Source organism: Equus asinus, chromosome 27 (genome assembly GCF_041296235.1).
Source record: "Equus asinus isolate D_3611 breed Donkey chromosome 27, EquAss-T2T_v2, whole genome shotgun sequence".
NCBI classification, from domain to species: Eukaryota; Metazoa; Chordata; class Mammalia; order Perissodactyla; family Equidae; genus Equus; species Equus asinus.
Genome location: NC_091816.1, coordinates 33983478 through 34010476, shown reverse-complemented (window position 1 = coordinate 34010476; position 26999 = coordinate 33983478). Strand labels below are relative to the sequence as shown.

General features: G+C 39.1%; 1 long non-coding RNA gene across 1 annotated transcript in view; it reads right to left on the bottom strand.

The window, feature by feature from the left end:
* Positions 1–751: 751 nt before the first annotated feature.
* The window catches only part of LOC123281459 (uncharacterized), a 184224-nt gene continuing 157976 nt past the window's right edge, over positions 752–26999 (bottom strand). The window contains exons 2-3 of the long non-coding RNA XR_011498858.1: positions 3047–3183; positions 752–1399 (exon numbers count right to left, since the gene is read on the bottom strand). This is a non-coding gene — a long non-coding RNA (uncharacterized lncRNA). The remainder of the gene's footprint in view (positions 1400–3046; positions 3184–26999) is intronic.

Below are 26999 nucleotides of genomic sequence, written 5' to 3'. Positions count from 1 at the left end.
CACTACTCTCCCCTCTGTTTCTATGAGTTTGACTGCTTAGGATGCTTCATATAAGTGCTTCACATAAGTGCTTCAGGTAAGTAATATTTGTCTTTCCATAACCAGCTTATTTCACTTTGCATAATGTCCTCCAAGTTCATCCATGTTGTCTCATATGGCAGGATTTCCTTCTATTTTAAGGCTGAGTAATATTCCATTGGGTGTTTATACCACATTTCCCTTATCCATTCATCCATTGACGGGCACTTAGTTTTTTCCATACTATGGATGTTGTGAATAATGCTGCAATGGACATGTGAGTGCAGAGATCTCTTTGAGATGGTGTTTTCATTTCCTTTGTGCATATATCCAAAACTGGGGTTGTTGGATCAATAGGAGTTCCATTTTCAATTTTGTGAGGAAAATCCATACTGTTTTCCATCGTGGCTGAGCCAATTTACCTTCCCAACATTGCACAAGTGTTCCCTTCTCTCCACGTCTTCAAAAACACTTTCCTTTTGGGGCTGGCCCCGTGGCCGAGTGGTTAAGTTCGCGCGCTCCGCTGCAGGCGGCCCAGTGTTTCGTTGGTTCGAATCCTGGGCGCGGACATGGCACTGCTCATCAAACCACGCTGAGGCAGCGTCCCACATGCCACAACTAGAAGGACCCACAACGAAGAATATACAACTATGTACCGGGGGGCTTTGGGGAGAAAAAGGAAAAAAATAAAATCTTTAAAAAAAAAAAAAAAAACACTTTCCTTTTGTCTTTTCAATAACGGCCATCCTCACAGGTGTGAAGTGACATCTCATTGTGGTTTTGACTTGCATTTCCCTGATGATTAATGATGCTGATCACCTTTTCACATACCTGTCGGCCATTTTTACGTCTTCTTTGGAAGAAGACATATTTGGTTCCTTTGTTCATTTTTTAATACAGTTTCCTGCTATTAAATTGTAAGAGTTCCTTACATATTTTGGATATTAACCCCTTATCAGATATGTGGTTTGCAAATATTTTTTTGTTTTGTTGTTTGAGGAAGATTAGCCTTGAGCTAACATCTGCTGCCAATCCTCCTCTTTTTGCTGAGGAAGCCTGGCCCTGAGCTAACATCGATGCTCATCTTCCTCTACTTTATATGTAGGATGCCTACCACGGCATGGCTTGACAAGCAGTGCCATGTCTGCACCCAGGATCCGAACTGGTGAACCCCGGGCTGCAGAAGTGGAACGTGTGCACTTAACTGCTGCACCACCAGGCTGGCCCCAATTTTTTACCATTCCGTAGGTTGCATTTTCACTCTGTTTATCTTTTCCTTTGCTGTTCAGAAGCTTTTTAGTTTGATGCAGACCCACCTGTCTATTTTGCTTTTGTTGCTTGTGCTTTTGGTGTCATATCCAGGAAACTGTTGCCAAGGCCACTGTTGAAAGAAATCAAAGACGACACAAATAAGTGGAAAGACATCCCATGTTCATGGATTGGAAGACTTAATATTGTTAAAATGTCCATACTACACAAGGTGACCCAGAGATTCAATGCAGTCCTTATCAAGACTCTTATGGCATTTTTTACAACAGGAGAAAAAAAAAATAATCCTCAAATTCATATGGAACTGCAGAAGACCCTGAATATGAAACAATCCTGAGCAAGAAGAGCAAAGCTGGAGGCCTCACACTCCCTGACTTCAAAATATATTCCAAAGTTACAGTAATTAAAGCAGCATGATCCTGGAACAAGACAGATATATAGACCAACGGAATAGAACAGAGAGCCTACAAATAATCTCAGACATAGATGGTCACCTGATCTTTAACAAGGGAGCCAAGAACACACAATGGGGAAAGGACAGTCTCTTCAAGAGGTGTGTTGGGAATGGATATCCACATGCAAAAGAATAAAATTAGACCCTTATCTTACACCATCCACAACAATCAACTCAAAATGGACTAAAGACTTAAACATGAGACCTGAAATTGTAAAACTCTGACAAGAAAATGTAGGAGAAAATTTTCATGACATTGATCTTGGCCCAAGCCTTTTTAGACCCAACTCCATGACACCCTGAGACAAGCCACATTCCATGCCCACTTTGTCCTCTTCCTGACAACGCAGAGCTACTGACAGCAGCCTGCCTCACCGGTTAGTTGTAGTGTTTGGACTGAGAGGCACAGTGAAGTATTTAAGAAGGCAAGATACCAGGAAGACTGCATTGATTTTTATGAATGATTTATATAAAGGCTAGCACTAAAAAATGTTTATGATAAAACACGTTTTTTCAAAAAGTGACTGTATCCGTTCTTCTGCTGTCACAAAATTGTGTTTGCTTCATGACAAGGTCTGAGAGTGGGAAGCAGGAAACTAGGTGGATTTCTTAGGATAGTAGAATTGTGTGAATATGCCTCTTGTTTTATTTGGTTCATTCTTCATTCACTCAAGTATTTTGAGGACCTTCTCTGTGCTCAGGACTCAGCTAAATATGGACAATGTAGATTAAAGAAAAAAGAACAGTACTCACAACACAATGTGGTGCGCACTGGACCAAAATTAAACGCAGTGGGCTACAGAGCCTGGGGAAGTGCCACTTGAGCCTGAAAGAGGCAGGGCATGTATGGGTCTTTCTAGCTGAGGTGGGGAGTATGCATCTTTAAAGTAGTGGAAGTTAGTCAAATAAAGGGGGGAGAAAAATCCAGGATAACAGAATAGCATACAAACTGTACGCACACACATATGTATGCTATTTACATGTATACATGCACAGGAATGCATGCGTGAATACACATACACTTGCAGGCACATTGCTTTTTCAACTATATGGCCCTCATCAACCGGGCTAGCACAGCATGTACAAAACTGGTTCCCCATCTCCCTACCATGGAAGATTCAGCGTGCACACAGCAGAGATTTTTCAATCATTCACCATGTGATCTCCTACATGCGGCAAACCATACCCACTGGGAATCATACTTCTCATCTAGCATCGACAACAGGATGTCAACACCCACCCTTGGGGTGTCAGAAAAGTTGGAGTGGCTCTGCAGGGCTGTCATTCTTCGGAACAAAGACTCACCTGCCAGCCGATATGTTTTAGTGACTCCTGCTAATTTGACAGCGTTCACTGGAGACCTGGGGCACAGCATCAATATGTTATCTAAGCCAAAATCCCTTCAGAAGGATCAGTAGTCGGGGCTCCAGGCCTTTGTGTCACTGGGATCAAAGACAAAAATGTAGAGAGAATTTACTTTTAATCCTCCGTCTATTATCAGCTCTGCCCCAAATATTACAGTGGTCTGCACTACACTTTGTGAAAACTTTAAAAGGTGAAGAGGCATGTGCGACTTAGGGAAATCTGTGTCTTGTTAAATTTAATTTTCTAGATGCCATAGAATACATTTGGCCACCGAGAAAGGAATCAGCTGAGAGGAGAGGGACCCCAGGTGAACCCTGGACAAGCCCAGAGAACAGAGAATTCGAGTAGAACAAATAGCTGTGGTTGAAACCCTTGGTTACAAGTTCTTGTGGCAAAATCAACTAGTATGATACACCATCCTCAACTATTAAAAGAGATTTTGAGACTCGCAGAAGAGACATTTGTTTACTTGAGGGTAAAACAGTACTAGGATTGAAATACAATTCAGAGGTGGGGTATGGAGACAAAGACATTTGATTGAGATGCCTCTTAGTAGCCAAATTTACCTGCAGATCCTCACAAAGGAGTCCTTAGCAATGGCCTTTAGCAATCAACTGATGGAAAACCTAAAAACCCTGAAAATATCCAGTCTTGCCTGTTCTGCATCTACTCTGTCATTTTCTGGTCACTGTGACTTTTTCTTTGGGAATTATCACTTCCTCATTCTCAGCTTTGATAGGATTGAGGCAATCACCTGTCTGCTCGCCCAGGATTGCATCGCCCCAGGCTGCTGGTTCTGAAACAAAGCGGCTAGGTGCAAGGACAAGGGAGAGGTCTCTGGGGACACAGGCAGCCCCAGTTGAGAACCAGCAGGGAACCAGGGACCTCAGTCCTGGAGCTGCCTGAATGAACCCAGAAGCTGATTCTCCCCAAGAAGCTCCAGAAGGGAACGCAGCCCTGTTGACGTCCTGATTCAGCTACACAGACTCAGAGCAAAGCAACCAACCCAGCCAGTGGGTCTTATGACCTACAGAACTGCAAGACAACAAACGTGTGCTGTATGAAGCTACTAACAGTGTGGTAATTTGTATGGTAGCAAGAGAAAACTAAAACGCAGACATGTATTTTAGCGCATATTCACCAGGTCAACAATACTATCCTGCGGTATGATGGTTTCATGGTTATAGTGCTGTGTTTTGGCTATGGAACCATGCAGGACAGAGGTTTTTAAAAATCCTAAGAAAATTATACCAAGGAGCTAAGCATGTTGAGATAATGCTAGATGTCCACAGGACATGTTTAAACACTATAAAGGTATTGTGAACGCAGTCACAATACGGGGAAAATGTGTGGCAGAGAGAGAGGTTGGTCCTTTTCAGTTTAGAGGTACACATGCTCCTCGTTCTAGTAAAGGCCCTTTGTCATCAGAGAAGCAGCCTAAGTTCAGTCCGTAGACTTCTGAGTACGCTCTCAGCCATGGGAAATAGTGACTATTGTTACCGTAGACTTCATTTCTTCTGACGATGCTTCTCAGCTCCTTGCTCCTTCCACTACCAAGTTGAACAGCAGCCACCATTGCAATGTCAGTAACTCAAGTCTAGGTTTTCCTTATTCCCTGTGGTTAAGCCAAAATTTTACTTCATTAACTTTTCCTTCCTTACTAGTAATTATAGAACTAATAGACCATTTGTTCAGGATGACCAATCAGTGAGTGATTGGCCAAAGGCCACTTTAAGGGCCAATGTCCTATTATGTAGAAACTAAAAACGAACCCCCCTGTCTTAGCCCATTCAGGCTACTATAACAATACCACAGATTGGCAGCATATAAACAACAGAATTTTATTTCTCACAGTTATGGAGGCTGGAAGAGCAAGGTGCCGGCAGATTCAGTATCTGGTGAGGGTCTTCTTCCTGGTTCACAGATGGCCCTCTTTTGCTGGGTCCTCAAATGGCAGAAAGGGGCAAGGGAGCGCTCTGACGTCTCATTATAAGGGTACTAATGCCATTCAAGAGGGCTCCAAACTTATGACCTAATCACCCAGCAAAGCACCCCCCTCAACATCATCACATTGGGCTTTAGGATTTCAACATATGAATTGAGGGGCAGGCACAAAACTTCAGTCCATAGCACCCACCAAAGGATTTATGTAGAGTATTATGTTCACGATCTGTTGTTGGATCTGTTTCACAACACTAGCAGGAAATGGGTCATTGATTGCTCTCTCTCATTTGCAACCTAAACTTTGGAGGCAAAACCTTCAATGAAAGTGTGTCTAGAATGAGGAGGAGTGTTGGAGTTCTCTGCAGCTATATGGCTCACTCTGCTGGTCTACGGAGCCCACCTCTGACCTGTATGGCTGTCCTGATTAGAAAAACAAAAAAGTGAACTCAAGAGGATAATTCCAGCACACATCCTGAAAGAGATAGAAGAACATTAATTTTTTTTCTTTCAGGGCTCTTGAGAATCATCAAAATTCCTATTAAATGAAAATACCATGACCCAGCTATCAATATAAACATTTAGTGGTTGATTAACACTTAATTTGAAAAAGGATAGTAGAGTCAGCTGATTCTACAGATCTTCACTATTTGGACAGGGGCAGGCTTGGGTTTTAAAGGGCGACCAGAGCCAAACTTGTCTTATACCATAAATGCATCCGGAGCAGAGCCAAGGTCTGTCAATTAATTAAATACTCCTACATCAGGACTGTTCATGTCTATTTTGGGCATGTGTGTGGTAGGTATGGGGGATAGAGGGTTTCATTTGTGTGTGTATGTGTATTTTTTACTGATTCATCAGCTAGGATAATGTATATTCCCTTTTTCTACTTGATTTAGACTAATTCTGTATTTCTTTTAAAACATTATTTTCGTCACATCTTAAACATTACATAATTGTTCCCAGAGGGCATGGATGTTCACTTCTTTATCTTTTTTTATCTTTTTAGCTTCCAATATCTCAGTTAAAGATGGAAAAGGAGCAGTACTAACTAGAGATTTTTTTTGGTTGTTCTGCAGGACCCTAGAGTTGTCCTCGCCACATGGTCCTGTCTGTGTAGCTCTACAAGGAAATTCAGGCTGAGGAGCACTGAGCAGAATCTGGAAATTACTATGACTCCTTGCAAAATACCATTAAAACTCCTTTCACTTTGCCATTACATTGAACAATTTCCCATCAAAGTGTAGAAATCACAGGGGCTGGCCCCAAGGCATAGTGGTTAAGTTTGGCACTCTCCGCTTCAGCAGCCCAGGTTTGCAGGTTCAGATCCCAGGCACGGACCTACACCACTTGTCAGCCATGCTGTGGTGGTGACCCACATACAAAATGAAGGAAGATTGGCACAGATGTTAGCTCAGGGCAAATCTTCCTCACCAGAAAAAAGGAGTAGAAATCATAATATTTGGGAATTCTAAAAATATGCTAGATGATACATTAATAGGAATTTTGTATTGCTAGTTGCACATATTCAAAGTAAAAAAGATATGAAAAAGAGAAAAAATCTAAATTCAGCAATGTTAGTTAACTTCACGTGTTATTACAAAACTTCCTTTTTCTTTTTTTGTTGAGGAAGATTTGCCCTGAGCTAACTGCTGCCAGTCCTCCTCTTTTTGCTGAGGAAGGCTGGCCCTGAGCTAACATCAGTGCCCATCTTCCTCTCCTTTATGCGGGATGCCTTCCACAGCATGGCTTGTCAGGTGGTACCATGTCCGCACCTGGGATCTAAGCCAGTGAACCCCAGGCAGCTGAAGCAGAATGTGAGAACTTAACCACTGAGCCACCCAGCTGGTCCCCAAAATTCCTTTCTGATCATCAGGAACCATGGAAGAACTCTTCCATATCATTTATGTGTGTGTGTGTGTGTGTACAGACAGTATTCAGAAGGGACGGGTGCTCATTGCAATCTCTTCCTAATTGTTCACTTACATTCTGGCTTTCAAAAAAGGATGTTGCAAAACAAAATAACAAAATAAAACCCAAAGTTTATATAGGAAAAGGAATAGGAGAAAGTTTTTCTGTTGTTGCTTTTTAATTGAGGTCATATTGGCTTATAACATTGTGTAAATTTCAGGTGTACGTTATTATATTTCAGTTTCTGCATAGATTGCATCATGTTCACCACCAATAGTCTAATTTTTATCCATTTGTTTTCAATTGGCCAATATTCTCGGAGCAACCAATCAGGTGGACAGAAAAAGCCCAAGCCTTGGATAACGACAGGAGACACTCTAATCAGAAAGAACACAAGCTTGGAGTCAGCAAAACCTTGGTTCATATCTCAGCTCTTCAATTTAAAAACTCTGTGATCCTAGAAAGTCACTTAAGCTCTTCAACTTCAGAATCCCTTTTATCAACAATTTGATGGTAGTATCATCAGGAATATTAAATATTTAAATAGCCAACATTTCAAAGTGCCCAGTGCATAAGAAATGGGCAGAGAAGGCCCGGACTGAAGCTCATGGTCAAAGGACAAGCATTTCCCCTGCCATCAAGAGACACAGTCCAACCCATTTCCCCAGGATCACCTTCAATCCTGCCCAGGGGAGAAGTGCCCACTTGCTCCTTCTCTGCTTCCAAGATGACAAGGAAGCAGAGGAAGGTTTTTGCTTTGCAATTCCCCAGCATCAAATAAAAGGAGAAAATCTGTTCTTAATTTTTTTGCACAGTCATTGGATATGTTTTTTTTTTTCCTCTCAAATGTACGAAAAGGACTTCTGACATTTATAGGGAGAGATGTGAATACTGTTCTCTGAAGAATAATAAGTGAGGCAGTGATTCCGCTTTCACACCAGGTCCCGGACCACCAGCTCTGGTCCAGAGATGCCTGCAGGTGAGGAATTGGTATGCAGCATGCGGGGAGAGAGGGGCGTCTGGGTGGTGGAGGCGGGAGGTATAATCAAGCTAAATGTGTCTAGTCTGAGGGAAAAAGGTTATTAATATTCCAGTGAAAACTCCAGTGGAATTCATTTCATGAAACTCTATTTCCTTTGACTTTTTTTTTAAGTGCTTCAGGATAATCCTTCGCAAGTTAAGGCCTCTCTTATGGACACGTGCCATGGGCCACAGAAAGCAATATACATGTGTTGTGAAGCAGTTCATATAACTAATTACTTAATAAATCAGACAAAAGCCTAGTGAAATATAGTCTGTAGCCAGTGATCACCCATTTATTTACTGATTTCTTGTCTCATTCATAAAAATAGAGTGGATAGTCTATTCAGTTTAGCTTCATTCATTCCCTCAGCACATCATTAGGAGCCCTGGAAAACCACACTGGGTAAAGGAATAGAATACAATGCAACATGGAAACCACACTGAGCAAGGGCTCAGGATCACAGGAGCTGTGTCGAAGTCTTAATTTCATGATCTTCAAATGGTAAGTAATAAACAGCCACACATGATTTCTTACATAGTGACATGAGCTAGAGGAGGACATCAAAGATGTAAAGGGCTGCATGTGGTATGTTGTCTCTCTCTGTTCTTCAGAAGGTTATCATTTGCATTGATCCTGAATAACTTTTAAACAAATCATTGAAATCCTTTATCTAAATGACAATAACAATTAATAATATGACTCAATTACAACATACACAGAACCATTTCTAATGAAATGCTATATATGCTTTTATATGCTATAATGCTGTTAAAATAAAAGATGCAGACTAGGAAATGTTGTTAGGCAAAAAAATTAAAATCTTGTTTTAATTTGCATTTCTTTAATTGCTACTAGGGGTATAGTGGACATGCAGTATTCCAAATATTTGATGCCTCTGCGTGTGTGCAATTTATACTTTTAAAGAATCTAATACACTATGAGATATTTGAGATTTAGAACTATTCCTCATTCACTTTCAAATGGCTAGTGCTTAGCAAATTGCATAGTGTATAAAAATCAGTTCTAAAATTATTTGTTGAACATTCTACACTGTATTTTAAATTAAGTGATAAAAATAAGAAACAGGACAGAGTTCTGAGGAACTTTCCAAGGGAGCATCTTCTGGTGTGATATAATCCATTAATCAGATCTCCATGGATACTGTCATTTCAACCAATTCCAAATTCACCGTCTACGTATGTGAAAATTCCTAAAATCCAAATATACCTGATTTCTCTGACCAGGAGTTCTGTTTACCATGTCAAGGAAGAAGAAACATGGATTAAACTGACTACTTTTAACCTATTTTCTAAATCTCATGTGTTCATTTTAACAATGAGTTCTCAATTAATGCTAAAAAAACCAATAACAAGTTACCAGTTTATAGGTTGTAAATTATGTCTTCTTTGCATTTTTGAAACTAGGACCTCTATTTGTTCACTGATTGTCAGCCAGTCAGCTTGCAGTGACATAACTCATCTTGACTTCTCAAGGATCACAGACTATGCGTTGGTGACCTCACCTGAAAGTGCTCCATCTGTGCTATGACACGACTCGGACAGGCACATGAAATTAGTAAAGCCAGTAACAGAACCACTTTTCAGGATAGGTATTCATCTCCAATAAGCAGCAAATAATAGTAATAATGGTTTGCAATAGTTCTTGAACACAGAGAAGTGTAAAGAATCTGGTAAATACAACGTGCTGGGCTGGGGCTGTGGCTGCTCAGAGCATCTTTCGGTCCATGTCCCTTTGGATTCTTCAATTAGGAGTCCAGTTGCAGCCAGTCTCCTCTCTGTCCTTCAGAAAGACCTCCGTTGCAATCCCCGTTTCCATTCTTGCTGTGTGATGGTGGTCAGACCAGCAGAGGAGCCCCTGAATTCTGAGGGCCTTGGGTTGACTTCATTGACTCTTCTCTTCTCTGGGCTTGCCCTGATCTTTCCTCCTCTGTGTTTGTGTGCTTCTTTGTTTTCTGGGCTCACCTCATCATGCTGGTCTCACTCAGGAGATGTCACATCTCATCACCTTATAAAAACCTTCTGTATCTCAACAACATCCACTAATGCGTTTGAACAATATTGTGTGGTTACACCTACAGAAAAATCAGTTCTAAATGTCTTTCCTGCTACTTTAGATACAATAATAAGTCGCATTGAACCTGTGTTGTGATTGTGCTTTCATGTGACCACGATGGCCTGTCCAGGTAGGTATTACTACTGCCTTTTTGAAAATAAAAAGACTTGACTCAAGGAGACTTACCAAGGGTAATTCTCTAAATTGCAGTCTGGTGAGGGATTGTGGCCTGGTTGACCTGATGTCAGATCTTACATTTTTACCAGATATGTGTGATCTTCCTGCTTATTTAAATTTCATTTTCAAAAGTGAGTTCATTGGGGCTGAAAGGCAGCATAAGAAAGTGTAAAGAATACTGAACCAGTTACACTGTTTCTTGACCCAAACTTTACACCAATCCACTGTGTAACTGGGATCATGGCCTAAGTATTGCTAGGCCCTATTATCCTCATCTGTCAAGTGAAGTTGAACCAAGTGATTTAAAAACTCTTATATATCTAAAAGCGTGTCTACACAGTCTACAATTCTATTTATTTTTCCAGCCGTGCATGACAAATAAATTTATTCATAAGATTTTTATTGATATGGTATAGGGGGAAAACTTGCATTCAAACCATGGTTCAGATCATCAGACCTTTATACAAGCATTTCTTCCTTCGTGTTCTACCTCCAACCTCCTCATCTTCTCCCATCCTCACAATAGTTCAATACAGAGACACATCCTCACGTGCACCAAAGCACGCAAGCAGGCATGCACACAGCATCCCTCCAGGACTTCTCCTAAGGGCCACCATAGGTCTTGGCAGGCTTTCAATTAACTTGGCTACTTCTTACTTAAGTTAGAAAGGAGGAGGGAAAAGGAGGACAGCACTGGGATGAGAGAGGAAGAAGAGGCAAGTTGGGGGCAGAAGAGAATCACAAGCAGAGCCAGGTAAAACTTTGGCTCTTTCTTCTGCAAATCCCCCCTCCTGACTGCTTGGCATCTCCCACTAAGGATTCTGCATCTCTAAAATCAGGCTGTGAGGACTAGCTAGAACTTTTCTTGGCCATCTGAGTGGCCAAAGAATGAAGCTTGGAATACTCATTCAAAAATAATGTTTCTACTTGTTAAGCCAACATAATGCCACATGGAAGAACTTCCAGCATATTTATCATTACCCTCTATCTCCACCTTAACTGTCAGGTATTGAAATTCAAGGATATTCAACAGAGAAAAAAGGGGATTAAAAAAAGTAGTCACAAAATCAGAGAATGTTAAGAACTGGGAGGTCCTTAGAGGTTCCACTGCTCTTAGGATGAATGTTCTGATGACAGTTGACAAGTCCCTCTGTGAGAGGGCTCTTAACTACACCTCTCTTCTTAGACCCCATCAGGCACACTGTTCATCTTTCAGCTCCTTGAATAGAGTTAAGCTGTTTCCTGCCTCATGACACTGGTACAGAATGATTTCTGTGCTCAGAAGTCTACTCCTTAGGTTCCTCTCATGACTGTCTCCTCCAAGTATCTGCTGAAATGTTGACTTCTCACCTGCCATCCCTGATCATCATGACCACTGTAGCCCGCTCAGCTCTTTGACATTATGTAATGGATGTGTACATTTCCTTGTTGTTGTTGTTTTGTCCTTTCTTCCACATTAGATTGAATGTCCATGAGGTCCAAGGCCATGTCTATCTCGCTGGTTGCTGAAGACCATGCTTACCACCATGGCTGGAATGGAGTAGGCACAAAGTATATAATGGTAAAGGTCATGAACCATCTTTTTCTCCAATCAAGTCATGTTTTGAAGGGGCAAGAGGTCTGTCTAAGGCTACATGGCTAGTTAGTCAGGGGCAAAAGCAAGCTAGGATTTCAAGGCAGGTCTTCTGACTATAAAACTAATGCTATTTCTGTGAGGCTCTGCTGCTATGCCACAACAGATGTATTAGCTCAGTATTTTCTTCTCTGACTTCCTTATATATTAATAATAAGGTTTACATCTCCTTATCTGATTATAATTAAACAGTTATTTAATTCCTAAGTCTAATTTTGTGATATACTCTGATCCTTGGTCCTAGCCTGAGCCTTGTAATCACCACTCCTCAAGATACGTCAAATGATATCACGGATGCCATGAAATTCTTATTAAACTTTGAGATATGATTAATGTCATAAAGTCTTTAAGTGAGAGCTTTTTAGTAATTGAGATGGCAGAGTGTTCTATTTCAAAAGATGTGAGACTCGCCCTCTTATAGGCACGCAATGCTAAGTACCTCAAAGACTGTGAGCCAAACAACACTGGGAATATTAATAAATCTAGATGTAACTCAAGATACACGGCATGTAGCCTCACATGGCCATGTTTATGGATGGAAATACAAAGGTTCTGGGGGACGTAGTGATTTGCTCAATATTCATGCTGTTAAGTCTGTGGCAAAAATGACACCAAAAATCTGGTCTCCTAACACTGCACTTGGTATAATTTTCACTGAAAATAGCAATTTCCAGAGAACCAAGGTGTAAAAGGAAACAATAATTTGTGGGGGATCTTTCCTGGCTCCTTCCTATTAGAAATTGCGGGATTCACTCCTCCCATCCTTCAGCAATACCCCACCCCCTCAAGCACACAGATTAGGCTGTTCCCTCAGCCTCCATCTGCTTCAAACTCACTCTCCTCACTTCACTGTCTCTTCAACTCATCGTCCTTTGACTGCTGCCCCCGCCTCATTACACCCTCCCTCCTGCGACTCGCTCTCACTGCACATCGAATTCCGGGAGACAAGTTCAGTCCTTACTTTACTTGAAATTTCATTTATTCAAACACTTATGAAGCACCTACTGTGCTTCAAGTACTCTCCTAAGCATGTTACAACATTAACTCATTCAATCTTCATAACGGCCTTTCAGAATATGTATCATTTTTATCATCCCCATTTTACAGATGAGGATTTGCATCACAGAGAAGATAATCACTTGCCCACAGCTAAACAAAGGTGTAGTTCAGACTCAGCAAGCCCTCATGTCCAGGCTGCCTCTTTTTTTGTTTTATTGTAGTAAGAACAATTAACATGAGACCTATCCCTTTAATATATTTTTAAGTGTTCAATCCGATATTGTTATCCATAGGCAAAATGTTGCACAACAGGTCTCTAGAATTTATTCGTTTTACATAACTGGAACTTTATACCTGTTGAACAGCAACTCCCTGTTTCCCCCCAACCCTCAGTCCATGGCAACTGCCATTCTCCTCTGTTTCCATGAGTTTCACTACTTTAGACATCTCACATAAGTGCTACCATGCAGTCTTTGTCCGTGTCTGATTTATTTTACTTAGTATAATGTCCACCAGGTTCATCCATGTTGTCACATAAAATAGAGGGATATCCTTCTATTTTAAGGCTGAATGATATTCCATTGGGTGTTTATACCACACTTTCTTTATCCACTCTTTGATCAGAATTGACATTTAGGTTTTTTCCATGCCTTGACTATTGTGAATAATGCTGCAACAAACACAGGAGTGCAGAGATCTCTATGAGATCCCGTTTTCATTTCCTTTAGATATATATATTCTGCATGGGTATCTAGAAGTGTGATTTCTGGATCGTACAGTCATTCTGTTTTTAATTTTTTGTGGAGACTCCATACTGTTTTCCATAGTGACTGCACCATTTTGTTTGCACACCAACAGTGCCCGAGGTTTCCAATTTCTCCACATCCTCCTGGCACTTGTTATCTTTTGATTTTTTTGGCAATAGCCATCCTCACAGGTGTGAGGTAATTTCTCAAGCCTTGAGGAGTGAGGAACACACCTTCCTTTCTTGCTCTTTTCTCCTGATTTCACTCTCTCTCTGTTTTCTCCCATCCTTTTGGTTGCTCAGTCTTCTTTTCAGGTTCCTTTTCTAGAGCTATTTCTTACACAAGAGTGTTGCTAGGGATTCTGTCCCGGGGCCTCTTTGTGTACTCTCTGGACACCCACTGCTACTGCTGTAGTCAAAGGGTGGTGCTTCAGGTGCCATTCACAGCCCAACTGCCTCCAAATTTGTGTTCTCAGTGCCGACTTCTTGCCTGGAATCCACACACATGTACACACCTGCTGCTTTCAATCTTAACTTACCTGTCCATGCAGAACTCAAGCACACATTTGAAAATACTGACCTCTCCTCTCCTCCCCCAAAGCCCTGCTCCTCATCATTTGCCTCTATCAGCAACAAGCCCCCCATCCACACAGTAGCTCAAGTCAGAAACCTGGCAGTTATCCTTGAGTCCAGCAGCCCCTATGACTACCAATCCTAATGATTCTGTTCTGTAAATGTCACTCGATTCTATTATTTTTCATTCCAGTTGTCTCAACCCTAGTTCAAATACAGTAACACATTTGAAAATACTGACCTCTCCTCTCCTCCCCAAAAGCCCTGCTCCTCATCATTTGCCTCTGTCAGCAACAAGCCCCCCATCCACACAGTAGCTCAAGTCAGAAACCTGGCAGTTATCCTTGAGTCCAGCAGCCCCTATGACTACCAATCCTAATGATTCTGTTCTGTAAATGTCACTCGATTCTATTATTTTTCATTCCAGTTGTCTCAACCCTAGTTCAAATACAGTAACTTCTTGCAATATTGGTGTAATGTCCTCCCAGCTCCTGTTCCTAACTCTTGCTCTGCTGCTCTCCAACAATTCTCCACATACAACTCATTATTTCCGAAATGGACCTGAACACATTTCCCCTTCCTTGAAAATCGTTCATGATTTTTTTTTTTTTTTTTTTTGGAAGGCAGCATGGAGCAGTCATATTCTTTTTTTTTTTTTTTTTTAAAGATTGGCACCTGGGCTAACAACTAACAACTGTTGCCAATCTTCCTTTTTTTCCCCCCTGCTTTATCTCCCTAAACCCCCCCTGTACACAGTTGTATATCTTAGTTGCATGTCCTTCTAGTTGTGGGATGTGGGACGCCATCTCAACGTGGCCTGGTGAGCGGTGCCATGTCCGTGCCCAGGATCTGAACCCTGGGTCGCCACAGTGGAGCCCGCGAACTTAACCACTCGACCACGGAGCCGGCCCCCCATTCATGATTTTCAAAAGCTCTCAGGACACACTATAAAAAGATCTATACATTTACAATGGTTTTGTGATCTGGTCCTGATTTACCTCCTCAAACTTTCTCAATATTTCTTTCTTTCCACTCATCAGATTTAAATGAAAGACCTGAAACTGTAAAACTTATAGAAGTAAACAAACAGAGAGAAAAAGCCTCTTGACGTTGGCCTGGGCAATGAATTTCTGGATATGACATCAAAAGTCCAGGCAACAAAAGCAAAAATAAATAAGTAGGACTACATCAAACTAAAAAGCTTCTGCATAGCAAAGGAAACCATCAACAAAATGAAAAGGTAATCTAAAGAATGAGAGAAAACGTTTGCAAACAATATAGCTGATAAAGGGTTAATATCCAAAATTATAACTCCTAGAACCCATTAGTAAAAATACAATAATCCAAATAAAAAAATGAGCAAAGAAACTAAATAGACATTTCTCTGAAGAAGACATACACATGGTTAAGAGATGCATGAAAAGGTGCTCGACATCAAAGAAATGCAAGTCAAAACCAGAATATTATCTCACATCTGTTCGGATGGCAATTATTAACAAAACAACAACAGCAACAAAGTAACAAGTGTTGGTGAGGATGTAGAGAAAAGGGAATGCTGGTACACCATTGGTGGGAGTGTGAAATGGTGCAGCCACGATGGAAAACAGTATGGAGTTTCCTTGGAAAATTAAAAATAGAACTACAATATGATCCAGCAATTCCACTTATGGGTATGTATCCAAAATAATTGAAATCAAGATCTCAAAGATGTATCTCTACTCCCACATTCATTGCAGCAATACTCATAATAACCAAGACGTGGAAACAACCTAAATGTCCACTGACGGATGAATGAATAAAGAAAATGTGGTCTATACATACAATGGAATGTTATTCAGACTTAGAACAGCAGGAAATCTTACCATTTGTGACAACATGGATGGACCTGGAAGACATTATACCAAGTGAAATAAGTCAGTCAGAAGGACAAATATTGCATGATTTCTCTAATAGGCCAAACTTATAGAGGCAGAAAATCAAATGATGGTTGCCAGGAGATGTGGGGAGGATGATATGGGGAGCTGCTCAACGAATCTTAAGTGACAGTTATATAAGATGAGTAAGTTTTAGAAATCTGCTGTACAATATATTGTGGTGTATTTTCTTAGTCTGTTTAGGAGGCTATAACAAAATACCACAGACTGGGAAGTTTGTAGACAACAGAAATTTATTTCTCAGAGTTCTAGAGTCTGGAAGTCTTAGATCAGGGTCAAAGTCAGGGGATGGCCCTCTTTCTTGTTGCAGACTTCTTGTATCCTCACATGGATACAGGACCAAATAGTGGATGAGAGAAGGGAGCTCTGTGGGGCCTCTTTTACAAAGGAATTAATCTCAATCATGAGGGCTTTACCCTCACGATATTACCACCTCCCAAAGGCACCACCTCCTACTATTATCACATTGGGCTTTAGGATTTCAACATATGAATTTTGGGCAGACACAAACATTCAGACCATAGCCTGTACTTAAAAACTTAAGAGGGTAGATCTCATGTTGAATGTTATTGCCACACACATACACACACAAACAAAAGCAAAGAGACACAAGGAAATTTCTTAGAGATGATGGATATGTTTATTGTCTTGATTGTGGTGATGGTATCACCAGTGTATGCATATGTCAAAACTCATCAAAATGTATACATTAAATGTGCAATTTTTTTGTATATCAATTATACCTCAACAAGGTTGTAAAAAAGAGAAGATAAAACATTGTTTTAGACAAATTAATCTAACATGAGTGCGCCACTGCAAATGATAGCCCCTCAGCCATATTGTTCTGTCCGTGCCTTTGATCAGATTGCACCTCCCATCTTCTGGATTTCAGCATATGCATCATTTCTTCTGGTAAGTCTTCTTTGATTCTTCAAAATTGGATTAGATTCCCCAAATATGTGTTACATTATGCCTTGTATTTTCCCCATACTAATATTTAAAGGCAGAAACAGGTAACTGCAAACAATGTGATATTTCCCTTCCAGTAGTAAAGTTCCATTTCTTTAGTGTGCTATAGACAACATGGTGCCTGGAACACAGTAGGAAGTTCACAAATAGCTGTTAAATGATAAAGTGAATACATTCCCATCATTTCCACTAATTTTGTGACTTTAATTTTGAAGGAAACTGTTCCCCAGAGTTCATTTTTTCATGTAATTTACTTCTTAAAATTATACATCAGATATTTCTTAGCATAGCAATGCACTTCACAAAAAGAGATATAAAATGCTATAGCAGTAACTTTAGTGTTTCTCGTTACAAAAAATCGTGGGTAGAATAAAAAGGGAAAACTTGTATTCACCATGCTGTAGCACTCCTGAAGCGAATATATATAGCATGCAATATTGTAGAGTCTTTAACTCATTACCAACTTTTTCTGGCTAGGTTAAAATTTTTTTAATCAGAACTATTCTAGGCACGAGAATTTTTTTTCTGCTAATGAATCAGATTCTGCAAAGATTTAAAGTCCTCTTTGGCTGTAAATGATGCAGCTTTGGGAACTATTTGGCAATGAAACTATCTGGTTCAATGTGCAATGATTCTTTCCTCATGACTCTTCAGGAAGCTGCAAAGCATTATTTCAAACTGCTCTAGGCACATAGAATCCTGTATTTTTGCATCATTCTTCAAAGATGTTTGTGTCTTGACAGTTTGATTCTTCAGACCTGCTCAAGGGTATGATTGTCTTATGCTGATTTTTATTTAAAAAGTAATTTTGTTTTATATTATGTGGTTGGATTGTTTTTTCTGGAAAAGCCCAATCTCTCACGTTATTTTACTATTTCAATCTCTTTCCTCATCATTTGCCTTTATTTTGAATGTTTGGGGAAACATCTTTTATAGAAACTGTGCTGAATAAAGGCATCTGAATCATCTCCATCTCAAAAAATATACCGACATAGATTTCCAGCTCATTAAAACAAAACTCTTCAATTTTCCTTTAGCGTATTAAATCCTCTATGGAGCCTTTTTAATTCCAAAATGTATTTCGTGCCATAACTATTGTGTTTTATTCATTTTAATCTATTTGAGAGAACAAAGAAGAGTGGTTACACTACCTACTTCCACCAATGGATAACATTTCACTCTTTAAAAAAAGGAACACAGGATTTTCAGTACTGATAAAGAAAATACATGATTCATATCAGCATTTCCATTGAGATAAAACTAAAAATCATGTTAAAAGCATCGAAGAGTTACATGAAATCAAATCTCAGAAAAACCAAGGAAAGCCCACCTCTCTTTTGCCCTGGGGGACATTTTCCTAAAAAAAAAAAAAAAAAGGAAACTATGAAGAATCTGTTGTTTTTATAGGGTGAGAGAAATTAAAAGCAAGGAAGAATCTCGACTGTAGAAACAATTAGTCCACCACCTGGAAAGCTTACCCTCCATTTTAAGCGTGCTAGATATTGAATTTTGGGTTTTTGTTGCAACCAGCATTCATCCTCATTCCTTTCCATTCTCCTCATCATATTACCGAGTCAGGAATCCTGGGAGCTTCATTTTCTAGAACCTCTTTTCAAGCAATGTTCCATTTTAGATTCTGCCAAACCAGTAGAAGGAACTACTGTGCCTTCAGAGGCTGCAGGTTTTCCAAGAGCTTCAAGATTTATTCCAGAAAGTATCTGTATCATCACAGCAGGCAACTTAGGTCATTCCGAGCAGTTTCCAGAGAATCCTGAAACTTCCCGATTTCCACAGGCAACTTCTAGCTTTTCCTGACTATCATTCTAGCCCTTTCAATGGTTTGATAGGGATTGATTTCTACTCAATAGTCAGAGTAGTATTTGATTTCCTGATTGACTCCAAATTAATACAGTGAAAAGAAGAATGAGAAGCAAACTTGTGCTCGAGTGAACATGTACATCCAAATTGTGTCAACTGAGTGGCCCAGAGAACTTAAATCTAATAATTGCAGACTGCAATTGCCCAACACCAGGGGGCAGAATAGAACTAAAATTCACATCTTGAACCTCGAATTGTTTCTGAAGTTACTGTTTATCAGTCAGGGATTGTGGCTAAAATATGTTTGCTATATTGAAATAAATGAGACAAGCTTAAAAACATCCAAGGGAACAGCAACAACATAGTAGATTATAAAAAGAGTGAGAGAATGAAAAATGAAAAATACAGTGTTAAAAATTAGGACTCGAAGGGGGCCAGCCCAGTAGCACAGCTGTTAAGTTCACATGCTCTGTTCCTGTGGCCCAGGGCTCCCCAGTTCGGATCCCAGGTGCAGACCTACACATCGCTCATCAAGTCATAGTGTGGCAGGTGTCCCACATATAAAATAGAGGAAGATGGGCACAGATGTTAGCTCAGGGCCAATCTTCCTCAGCAAAAAGAGGAGGATTGGCAGTGGATGTTAGCTCAGGGCTAATCTTCCTAAAAAAAAACTTAGGAATAGAAAAGATAAGCTTAAAAGTATATTAGGTAAAGATGAAGAGAAAATTGATGAATTATAAGGTCTATTAGGAAAAATTACCCAGACAGGCAAACAAAGAAATAAAATGAACAATATATGAGGGGAGAATATGTACAATTCCCCAAAAGTCAATAAAGAAAAAATGGAGACTCTGTATATTCCTAAAAACATTAAAAAAAATTGAATCACTAATGAAGTTCCCACACCACACACACACACACACACACACACACACACACACACACACACACCCCAAACAGCTCCAGGCTCAGATCCCATGGTTTTGGAGTAAAGCTTATTTGAAGTGACTTTTAATCAAAGACACAAACAACTGAGTTAGAGTTATGTTCAAATTTTAACAAACAGAAACTTTCAATATATGAGGATAACAGGTCTCCTGGAGTTAATTTGTAAATTTAATGTAAGCACAAATCAAAGGAACAAAAACTGCCCTTCTAACCCAGAGCTGGACAATTTGATTCTAAAGTTTATCTAGAAAAGCAAGTATGCAAAAATAGCTAGAAAATCCCTGAAAAAGAAAAACTACAAGATGAGACTTGCCCTCCATATATAGTAAAACATATTACCAGTCTCCATAATTAACGCAGTGTGATGCTACTGCATAAATAGACACAAACCGGCAGTACAGAAAAGAAAATTCAGAAACAGATCCAAATTTACATGGAAATCTAGTGTACGATAAAAGTGGCACCTCAAAGTTAGATATGCGGGGAAAGATAATGCTGAATTCATTGCTTACACCAGGAAACAAACTAAAAACCCAGTCTAATATTCACAGTAAAATGAAATCACTAATTATCTCTGAGAACCCCCAAGTACAAGCTAGCAAGAAGAACCTACCAACAGCTGTAGAACCTGTACCACGAAGACATCTGTGCAGAAGGAAGGAGATAGAAGCAAGGGGGTATCTGATGGCCACGAGAATGTGAAAATGCTAAAATAGCCAAGCAATATAATGGGAAAGCACATCAGACCAGATTGTGAAGCATGGATGAAACCAGGAAGGGCTGCAATCATCGCAGCAGTGCAAGGGAACTGTCATGGGTGCAGCGGAAGCTAGAGCAGCCCAGCCCGGTGAATTCTCAACACCACCTGCCAGGATTTATTTACAGGAGAGTAGAAATCAACTATTTGGAGGAGGCATGGAGAAGGAGAGTAGAGCCACGAAATATCACAAAGCAAGCCATTATATATGTTAACACTATAGACACACACACTCTAGGGGACAGCTGTATGAAGGTGAAAAACAGCTGAAACAAGCTTCTTTTTAAACTATAGGAAAACTAATTTCACATAAAAATGAGCAACAGGAAATTATCAAGGTCAAATATCATAAAAACTTATCATAATAGTAAAGAAAGAAGCAGAATAACATCTCTACAGACAAAGAAATCTTGACGGAAAGACATGTTAAAAAAAACTGAGCAAAATTGTTGATATACTGTTTCAAAATGAGGCATTGAATGGATGATGCACGATGTGAAAACAGGACCACGTAAATGAGAATCAGAAAAACTCAAACATGAGGAGACAGACTCAAAAGTGGATTAGATATAAAAAATAAATTATTATAAAAATGAAGATTAAACAGGAAAGAACGCAAGCATGAGTAAATACAAGAATGCCTTCACAAAAATAGACAGCAAAAAGAGGAAAATATAAAAATTAACAAGAAATGAAGAAATAGATAAAAAAATTTTAAGAGAAAATGTCAAATATTGAATACAGGTGAAGAAGACATGATCTAAGAGTAATGGGAGTCCCTGAAAAGAAAAAGAAAGAACAGAATAGAACAAATACTAAAAAGTATAATACATGACAAATTTCCTGGAATAAAATGGATTTGAAAATATGTATTGAAAGAGCATACCATGTACCTAAGAAAATCAAATCAAAATGACTAAAGCTAAGATGCATTCTAGTAAAGTTACTGAACTTTAGAGACAGTCTTTCAGCAGCAGTACTTTATTCCAGGAGAAAATGGAGTACCAGGTATAAGATACTCAAGGAAATAAAACATGAACCAAGGATTTATAGCCAACAAAATTGATAAAGCATAAAAATGCAATGACAAACTGTTATTAATATGCTTTTGTATCTTTGCACATTTTCTGAAGAGTGTATTGGAGAACAAGCTTCCCATAACCAAAATGATTATGAAAGAGAGGAATAATAACTGGTGGTTATTAAAGAATATTGGCCAATTAGCCTGATGAGCACCAATGGATTGTGTGCTTCTTGAGCAGAGGACACAAGAGGCTAGAGAAGATGTCATTGATAGGTGGCTGATTTAAGGTTTCGTGAATATTGATACACTGCTCATTTCATTTGGCTTGTGAACATTTGATGCCTAGGAGGCTTCAGGTATATTTAATTTATTAAGCATATTTGATGCCTCCTGATCCTTCCATCCTTTTCTATGTGCAGCTAAATGCTCACTTACCTACATCTTTCTCATCAGCTACATATATACCTGGTTTTATCTTTCCTCCTAATTTGCGTGTTTCTGTTTTTTTTCTCTTTTCTGCAACAGAATTAAATCTTTCTACCTAAAACAGAAAACTCACCTTAGTGAGAAACAAGCAACGATGCAAAACGTTAACGTTTGATGAAGCTAGATGATTAGATGAAACTAATGGGCATTCATTACTCTATTCTTGGAACTTTTAAGTTTGAAATTTTCCAAATGAAAAGGGTGAGGTAAAACAATAAAAATTTTAAAAAAATAAAACAGTAGAGAGAAGAGAATTCCAGACAGAAAGAATTGCATGTATGAAAGTCCCAAGAAAATAAAGAGCTCAGTTTTTTAGAGGGGCTGACATAATGACAGGTATAACTGGACATAGTCATGTGTCAAGGAATGGCTGGGAACCACACTCAAGAGGGACCTGTGGGAAATGGTTATTTCAGGAGTCCAGGCTGAAGTTGGTGACAGATGGGATTCTAGTTGTGGCAGTAAAGACAGGAAGAAATCAAAGAATGTGATACATGTCAATACGTGTTTTGTAATTAGAATTGACAGAATCTATTGAAGGTTTGGACTTGAATAGGACAGGAAAGGTGGTATACCAGAGGATTTCTAGCTTCATAGCATTGGTGGTGTCACCCGTTGAGACTGGGTAGAAGACTAGATTTTGAGAAAATATCAGCTACTTACTATTTAGCAGACACTCTGCTAAGTACTTAAGACATATTATTTAATATCTAAGAACATATCATTAGTCCAATGTTCCATATGAGGTCATTAAAGTTCAGGCTGAGCCCAAGATTTTGAAAAGGTATGTACTTATATTTAATATCTCTATGATTTCTAAAACCTTTGCCCTTAACTGCGATACTATACTGCCCCCCAGCAAAATACTTGGGGATTATTTGGGACGAAAGTGCTTATATTTTCCCCTACTTTCATGAAGCTAAAAATTCATGTACACACTAAGGTGCAATTCAAGGGTCAAAGCATTAAATAGAAGGAATGCAAAGGGGATAAAATGAGCATTCTTGTTACTTCTCAGAATTCTCTACACCCAAAGACAACAGGGCAATTAGTGGAAGGAACTCTGTGCCCTGTGAGGTTCCAGGCCTCTAATTCAGTTATCTAATACTGAGAAGAACAAAGGGCCAAGTCAGACTAGGGGACAGGAAATGCAGCCAGCAGACTGAAGCAAACCCTAGCTAGGCGCTATCTACCACCTCAGCATCCAACCACAACCATTTCAGGTAAGCCTGTTAGGCAGTAGAAATTCACCAAGGCTATTTTTCACATTGCTTTCCCCAGGTGACATCATCAGCCCACTATGAAACAATGCATCTTATTCTCAGAAGTATGAGCCTCAATTTTGTGTGTGTGTCCCTCTATGGATTTTAATGGTGGGTTCTGACTGTATATTTTAAGGTAGCACAAAACTTGTTGCTGTCCTTTACAAGGGCAGTGTCCACCCTCTAGATCACCTCTAGTTTACAGACACCTTCAGAATTATAGACGCCTCCAGCAGGGCCTGACTATACAATGGATGATCGGTTATTAGCCATACCCACATAAACCTATTAGGATCATCCCCTAGCAGCCAAAGCAAAGCATTTAACTAAACAATACCTCTGATTACACTGCAGTAGCAGAGAGATGCAATTATGTCATCTCTAACTAGAGCTTCAAGTTTCGATACTTAAGATACTGATTATCTTCACACAGAAGAAAAACAACAAAACCCGCTCCATGTGGAACCGCAGAATATTTGGAACAACAGTTTAAGATTGTTTACACCTAATGAGGTTCAGCAATACGTACACAGGGCATGTTAAATGTGCAAGACTATTGCAAATCTTTCACACAATTTCCAGAGCTGTGAATGCGCCTGGCAAACAAAACATAGGAAACTCAAGCACTAAAGAGGGGACAATCACTCAACCAAGTTTGTTTTTTTAAAGCATAAATAAACTTTGAAATTAACATTTTCACCTCAACTATAACAAGTGTGAAGGAGACAGAAACGTGTTTATAATACTTTTCGAACCACGACAAAATAGACTACTTCAGACCACAGCAATAAATGAGCCCTTGCCAATTCGTAAGAGAAAGAAGTATGGGAAATTATACAAGATGACAAAATATTAATACATTGGGCTTCATTTTCGGTCCATTAGGAGGGTGATGAAGTGACTCTGCAGTTGTTTCTTTTGGCTACCTTGACACTCTGAGGAGGAAGTTTTAACACCAATGCTTTACACCTGAATTAAGGCCACTGAGTTCAAAGGCTGACTCTGCAACAGTCTTGCTATACGACCCTGGAGAAATGATCTAACATTCTTTTACCAAGTCTGTGGAAGATAGTTTTAAACGCATTTAAAATCTTAAGATATTATAGCCGGGAAAAGGACCTTAGAGGCCATCCAATTCCATGTTTTATAGAGCAGCAAAGTGATGCCCCAAAAGGTTAAGATTCCATTTAGACCAGGATATTTTTTTCCTGATTCTTATTTTTTCAATCCACCAGCAAGGATTTAAGGGCAATTAAACACTTTTGGAGAAAAGAAAAAATATATGTAATTAATGCTACCATTTATTGAATCCCTTTGGATACGATATTGGCACTTTATGTGTATTATCTAATTTAAGTCTCACTATATTGATTTTATGTATTTCAGATTAAAAAAAAAAGAAAACTGAAGCTCAGAGAAGTAACTTGCTTAAGTTCATACAGCAAATTAGTGTCAGATAGGAAACCTGCTTTTTTTGCCTTTTCTTGGTCTTCCATGTTAATGAAAAAGGTCCTATATCTGTGACTTCCTCAGAACCAGGTTCAAAAATCAATGCTTAGTTGTACATGAGTGTTCATAGCAGCATTACTCCTAATAGCCAAAAAGTAGGAAAAAAAATGACCATCAGCTGATGAATGGATAAATAAAATGTAGCATATTCATAAAATGGAATATTGTTCATCAATGAAAACAATGAAATATTGATATATGCTACAACTTGGATAAATCTCAAAAACTTTACACTAAGTAAACGAAGGCAGTCACAGAAGACCTCATAATGTGCAATCTTACCTATATGAAATGGTCAGAATAGGCAAATCTATAATGATAGAAAGTAGATCAGTGGTTGCCTGGAGTTAAGAGATGTAAGGGAGGGAAGGAAAAGTGACTGCTAATGGGTATGGTTGTTGGGAGGCATGATAAAAATATTCAAAATTATGGTGATGGTTTCACATTTTGCAAATACACTAAAAAATTAGTTGTACACTTTAAATAGATAAACTTTATTATAAGTAAATTATATTTCAACAAGCCTGTTAAAAAATTAACATTTATGTCACTAGGTAATGATACCAAATATCTCCTGTAGTTAATTCGCCAAGGTCACTTTGAGTTCATCGACTGATATCCAAGGTGGTCTATAAACAGAACACTAGGAAATCCGGGTACCATGTATGTCAGAGTGTTAAATTTGAAGAATCCAATTTCCCATTTTTGTCTCTTCCTGTTGGTGCATTTTTCATCGTTTTCAAGAAATCTTTGTTTTTTCTAAGGCCATGAAGATACTTCCTTTTCTTTCAGAAGTTTCATAATTTTAGTTTTAGGTTTAGGATTATGATCCGTTTCAAATTAATTTTTGTGAAAAGTGTGAGGTCAATTTCAACTTTTCTCCCTCACGTGGATAACCAGGAATTCTGAAACCATTTTTTGAGGAGGAAAAACAGAAAACTTTCCTATTTATCTTCTCACTGCATTGGTTTCTTTGCTAAAATCAATGGACTATAGAAATGTGGGTCTGGGTCTGGGGCTGGCCTTGTGGCCAAGTGGTTAAGTCCACGTGATCCACTTTGGTAGCCCAGGGTTTCACTGGTTCGAATCTTGAACGGTGACATGGCATGGCTCATCAAGCCATGCTGAGGTGGCATTCCACATGCCACAACTAGAAGGACCCACAAGTAAAAATACACAACTATGTAGTGGGGGGCTTTGGGGAGAAAAAGTAAAAATAAAATCTCTAAAAAAAAAAAAAAGAAATGTGGGTCTATTTCTGGACTCTATTCTATTCCAGGGATTTTCCACCAGTTTACTTCCAATCCATTGTCTTGATTAGTGGCTGAAGAGTAATTATTGAAACCAGGAAGAGTGAAACCTCTGATGTTGCTCTTCCTCTTCAAGGTTGTTTGGCTATGCTAAGTCCTTTGTAACTTCACGTAATTTTTTTTTTTAAAGATTTTATTTTTTCCTTTTTCTCCCCAAAGCCCCCCGGTACATAGTTATGTATTCTTCGTTGTGGGTTCTTCTAGTTGTGGCGTGTGGGACGCTGCCTAAGCGTAGTCTGATGAGCAGTGCCATGTCCGTGCCTAGGATTCGAACTAACGAAACACTGGGCCGCCTGCAGCGGAGCGCGGGAACTTAACCACTCGGCCACGGGGCCAGCCCCTAACTTCACATAATTTTTAAAATCAATTTCTTAATTTCTCCAAAAAAGTCTTCTAGGATTTTGATAGGAATTGCACTATATCTGTAGACCAATTTAGAAAAGCAACTAAAAAATATTCCATCTACCTTTCCATGGACATGGTATGTCTGTACATTTATTGAGATCTTTAACTTGATCATCAATATTTTAGAGTTCTGTGATTTTCAATATTGAGCTCCTAAATTTTTTTGTTAATTTTATTTCCTAGTATATATACATTTTCATACCACTGTTGTAAATTGATTTTATATTTTTCACTTGTCCTCAGCATAAAAAATTATAAGTTTTGTATATTTACTTATCAACTCTAGAAGTTTACTTGTGGATTCCTTATCATTTTCTGTATAAATGTTTATGCCATTTGCAAACAAAGACCATTATATGTCTCCTTTTCCAAACTTTGCATATTATATTTCTTTT